A 6,128-nucleotide genomic window follows, 5' to 3' on the forward strand; every position below is an offset into this window, starting at 1 on the left:
TGTGTGCCTGTTTTTTTTTTTTTTAAGCCCATTGATTTTAATTATTTATTCCAATTATTTACTTAGAAACTCCCTTTAGTGATGCGAATAGGAAATTCTTTCTGTATAATCTTTAGAGAGGTTCCTTAGGCATAGAAATTGGAGGAGTGACCATGGACAGAATATATGCCAGAAGCCTAGGTCTTCCTGCCTCAAAGACTACCTCTCTATTCACTGGACACTCCAAATACTTGTTACACATAACTGTTTTCCATATCAATAAAGAATGTAATTCTAAAGGGAACCCACATTTATGAGTAACAGTAATGTACATGAAGTGTTAATATCTTCTATGTCTAAATTGGCTGGCAAATGCTGGTATAGATTTTTTTTTCTGTTCACAAGTTACTTAACATTTTCTTCTATATTTCCCATATTTGCTCTCTTCTACAAATATTCACATGCTTTCTACATGCAGCCATATGGAATCAGATATTAGGGCTGGAAGTGACCCTAGAGGGCATCTCTTTTAATCTCATCATTTTAGTCAGTAAGTCAATAAGCATTTATTTATTAAGCACCTATTCTGGGCCAAGCATTGTGCTAAGTACTAGGAATAAAAAATACCAAAAACAAACAAACAAACAAACAAAACCCTCCCAAAAAGAAAAAGAATAGTCCCTGTTCAGAAGAAGCTCATAATCTAAACAAGTATATATGAACAAGCTATGTTCAGGGTAATTAGGAAGCAATCAAAAGAGAGAAGGAACTAGAAATAAGAATTTGGAGGGGCTTCCTGTGGAAGATGAGGTTTTAACTGGAGGTCTTGAAGGAAACCAGGGAAGCCTGGAGAAGGAGATGGGGAGGAAAAGCATTTCATGCATTTGATTAATGGTAATTCCTATATCTGGGGTGCCTTAAGGCTGACAAAGCACTTTCCCCCAAATCGAACAAGACTCATTGCTATAAAGTCAAAGACTTGTGATTTCTAGTGGGTGGGTGGGGGTATTCCTCTATCCAACAAGGAGCAAAACTAATCATCCATAACTTTCAGAGAGCTGCCCTAGACTTGGGGAAACTGAATAATTTATCCACAGTCCCAAGTCTAGTTAAGTGCCAGGAGTGAAATTTGAACCTAGGATCTTAGAAATCTAGTTCTTTTTAGTAATAAGGGGGCTAAAGCCCAGGGACTTCCCTGAGAGGGAAACCTTTTAAGGAAAACCAAAATGTGACTTTATAGAGATGGAGAGTGAAAGAAGGACTGCAAGGGAAAGGCTCAGAGTGAACATCACCAGTTCCAAGAATTTTCCCCTGTGTTCTAAGCCCTGAGCTTCTGATCCCCTGAGCACCCAGCTATCCTGGTGGCATTACTAATTCTGAGCTATTACTAATGAGGTCAGATTAAATGGTTTTTGGGGTCCCTTCCAATCCTAACATTCTATGATCAATGAGATCATGCTACTCCCTCTGAGGCACCTTCACTCAATAAGCTCCAGTGTTTCCCTATCATTTCAAGAATCAATTACAAAATCTTTTCTTTAGCATTCAAAGCTCTTCATAATATAGTTTCTTTCTCCCCACCATCCCATCCCAGTCTTCTTAACACTTACTTGCTACATTTTCTCGGATCTAGCAACACTAGCATTCTGTTATTCAATGAACAAGGCACTTGGCTCTGGGTATTTTCACTGGCTGTCTCCTCAAGTCTGGAACACTTTCCTGATCCTACTGGCTTCCCTAACTTTCTTTAAATCCCAAGCAAAATGTTATCTTCTACAGGAAGCCCATCAGAACCCCTCTTTATTCCAGCCTTCCCTCTGTTGTCTATTTCTCTTTTGTCCTATCCATAGCTCATTCATACATAGTATTTTGCCTGCCGTTTCCCCCAATGTATGTTTTGTGAACAGGGACTATCTTTTGCCTTTTTTGTATCCCTGGCTCTTAGCACATTGTTTGGTATATAGTAATATTTATTGACTGATTGAGATATTAGTAAAGCAATTAGCACAGTGATCAACACATAGAAGGCCCTTAATGTGTATTTTCTACCCTTGTTCCCCTGTTCCTACCCCACCTCCGCAAAAGTCTGTCACTACTCTTTACCAGTTTGGGCTTACTGTCGGATAGTATCTCTGTATCCATAATCATATTTATATCTATCTATGAATCATGATGAGCAAAGAGATGTTTCTGAGTGTTGAAGAAAAAAAGGCTTAGGATAAGCATTGGGAAATACATTATTGTGAATAATAAAAGACTCATTTGCATATTCTCCTTCTTGCCAGAGAGTGATTATTCAATGTTCCATGGAGTGTGTGAGAGATTGAAAGAAGAGAGATCTCTGGTCTTTTGACTTCTATCTTTAAGAAAGAAGACACTTGATTCCAAATTCTCTTCAGGACTCTGAAAAGACAGAAAGATTCTGGGGAAAAGCCAATATGTGTGTACCTATACATATATTTGTAAATATAGACATTCAAATAGCTATACAGAAAAAAAAAATCTGTGCCAACACTTTAAAAATGTAGACCTCATATGATACTTTATTTTGGTTTTCTTTTTCTTTAAGTATTTACATAATATTTTGTATTATAGATAATTGTATTTGCATTTGCAAAATGAGCTGGAGAAAGAAATGGCAAACCATTCCAATATCTTTACCAACAAAAGTGAGTCACAATCAAGCAGGAATTAATAACCACAGGAGCTCAAAGGGCAGTGAGAGATGATTGGGGATGAGCTGTTTATAGTTTTGGTTTCAGAAATATAAACATAGATGCATACTCTGATAGAAACACCTAGGAGTCAAAAGAATTATAAAGTTAACTATAGAAAGGTATGATGGCAAGTATTCCAAGTCTGGGATTAGAGAACCTGAGTTAAAATTTCAATCCTGACTGTTACTGCTTGTGTAATTTTGGGCAAGTCATTTCACATTCCAAGGCCTCAATTTCCTCCTCTGAAAAATAAAGGGATTAAAGTACATGGCCTTTGAAGCTACTTCCATCCTTTGAATTTTTTCATAAGTTACTAGGGACCTTACAGATCATTTAGTTTAACTTGTATCTTTTATGGTCACTTTAACAAGTATTTATCCTGCCTCATCTTGAAGACCAAATTCCCAGGTAGCCATTTCATTTTGAATAATAACCCTAAGGAAGATTTTCCTTGTGTAAGAGCAATTTTCACCCACATCCCTACCTTTGCTGGAAATATTTTTTCCAGATCTATTCCACTCTAACTTTTATTTTCCTTAGTAGTACTTTATTTTTCCAATTTCATGTAAAAATACATTTTCTTTTTCGTTTGTTTTTATTAAGGCATTTTATTTACAAAACATATGCATGAGTAATTTTTCAACATTGACCCTTGTAAAACCTTCTGTTCCAAATTTCCTCTCCTTGCTCATTATATACTTCAACAACAATACTATATGATGACCAGTTCTGATGGACCTGGCCATCCTCAGCAACGAGATCAACCAAATCATTTCCAATGGAGCAGTAATGAACTGAACCAGCTATGCCCAGAGAAAGAACTCTGGGTGATGACTAAAAGCCATTACATTGAATTCCCAATCCCTATATTTATGCCCACCTGCATTTTTGATTTCCTTCACAAGCTAATTGTACAATATTTCAGAGTCTGATTCTTTTTATACAGCAAAATAATGTTTTTGTCATGTATACTTATTGTGTATCTAATGTATTTTAATGTATTTAACATCTACTGGTCATCCTGCCATTTAGGGGAGGGGGTGGGGGGTAAGAGGTGAAAAATTGGAAAAAGATTGGCAATTGTTAAGGCTGTAAAGTTATCCATGCATATAACCTGTAAATGAAAGGCTATTAAATAAAAAATAAAAAAAATTTTTTTTAAATTTCCTCTCCTTCCTCTACCCCATCCCCTGGCTGGCAGGTAGTCCAATACATGTTAAATATGTTAAAATATATGTTAAATCCAATATATGTATACATATTTATTATACAGTTATCTTGCTCTCAAGAAAAATCAGATCAAGAAGGAAAAAAAAAACTAAGAAAGAAAACAAAATGCAAGCAAACAACAGACAGAGTGAGAATGTTATGTTGTGGTCCATACTCAGTTCCCACCATCCTCTCTGGGTGTAGATGGCTCTCTTCACAAGATCACTGGAACTGGCCTCAATCATCTCATTGTTGAAGAGAGCCACATCCATTAGAATTAATCATTGTATAGTTTTGTTGTTGCCATGTACAATGATCTCCTAGTGCTGCTCATTTCATTTAGCATCATGTAAGTTTCTCCAAGCCTCTCTGTATTCATCCTGCTGGTCATTTCTTACCGAACAATAATATTCCATAACACTCATATAATATAATTTATTTAGCCATTCTCCAACTGAGTTTCCAGTTTCTTTCTAAGAAGGGCTGCCACAAACATTTTTGTACATGTGTGTTCCTTTCCCTCCTTTAAAATCTCTTTGGAATATAATCCCAGTAGAAACACTGCTGGGTCAAAGGATATGCAGTTTGATAGACTTTTGGTCATAGTTTCAAACTGCTCTCCAGAATGGTTGGACCAGTTCACAACTCCAACAATGTCCCAGCGTTTCCCACATCCCCTCCAACATTTATCATTTCTTTTGTCATCTTAGCCAACATGAGAGGTTTGCCTGCACTATCTTAATAGGGAACTGTTTTCCCTGCCATTATCCCCAAAGTCCTTGTGGCCTTGTATCCCAGTTACTTTCCCTGCTTAAGGACTATCCAGTCTTTCCATAATTTAATTAGTTAGTTAATTAGTTAATTAATGGTAATTAACTAGTTTATTTAATTCCCTAATTTAGTTAGCTTATTAGTTAATTAATGGTAATTAACTAAACAGGATATGAACTTACCTTTTTGTGTTGTTTCCCCTAATTAAAATATGAGCTCTTTGAGCATAGGAATTGAGATTTTCTCTTTGTATCCCCAGTGATGCACATGTAGTAATTGCTAATAAACTTTAGAACAAACTCCTTTTTCAAAGTCTGGAACCAGAAAAATCAGAACTTCAGGCAAATTCCTAGTGCATGCCTGGCTAAGGTCCAGACAGAACCCAAAAGGACCAGGAGACAGAGACAACAGAACTGGCCCAGATGTGGGTTAGCTTCTGCATGTGGATTCCTCCCTGCCATCTTGTGATGTAACTATTGACACTGTTTTACGTGTAAGTTTGGTCCAATTCCTGGGAATTCACACTTTTAGTCACAACTCTCAATCACTGCCCATACCAGCCTCCAACATCGCTGGGATATTAGAGCCTAGAGCTAGGGGTCCTAGTGGCTGGTGCCACAGAAATCCCGAGTTCAAGCCTGACCTCTGATAATGGTTAGCTGTGTAACCTTGGTCAAGTCACTCTTTTTGCTTCAGTTTCTCATCTGAAGAACGGGAATAATAGGGTTGTAGTCATGAGGATTAAAAATAAGGCAAATCTTAAAAGTTCTATATAAATGCCGACCACCATTATCACATTAAGCTGCCTGTCCTGCATCCACTAGTGTTTTAGTAATTTTTATTTTTATTATTTTTTTTGCATTTTTTTTTTATTTAATAGCCTTTTATTTACAGGTTATATGCATGGATAACTTTACAGCGTTAACAATTGCCAAATTTTTCACCTCTTACCCCCACCCCCTCCCCTAGATGGCAGGATGACCAGTAGATGTTAAATACAGTTTTAATAATTTTTAAAAACGGATGTTTAACATCTTTTTTTTTTTATTTTTTTTTAAATTTTTATTTATTTTTTTTATTTAATAGCCTTTTATTTACAGGTTATATGCATGGGTAACTTTACAGCGTTAACAATTGCCAAATTTTTCACCTCTTACCTCCCCCACCCCCTCCCCTAGATGGCAGGATGACCAGTAGATGTTAAATATATTAAAATATAAATTAGATGATGTTTAACATCTTAATAAAAAAAACCCCACTTTCCTCTCCCTCTTGCTTTTCTTCATTGAGAAAAGAAACTCTTGGCCAAGCAAGACAAGTTCTCAAGTTGGCCCCGTCCAAAAAGGGTCCTTGAGTTTTTTTAATGAGTGAACCATGATTTGATTGGTTTATAGACTTTCCCAGAATCCCGCAGGAGAGTTTCCCTCTGCCAAAGCAAAGCGGCCGGCGCCT

This window comes from Sarcophilus harrisii, chromosome 4 (genome assembly GCF_902635505.1).
Source record: "Sarcophilus harrisii chromosome 4, mSarHar1.11, whole genome shotgun sequence".
NCBI classification, from domain to species: Eukaryota; Metazoa; Chordata; class Mammalia; order Dasyuromorphia; family Dasyuridae; genus Sarcophilus; species Sarcophilus harrisii.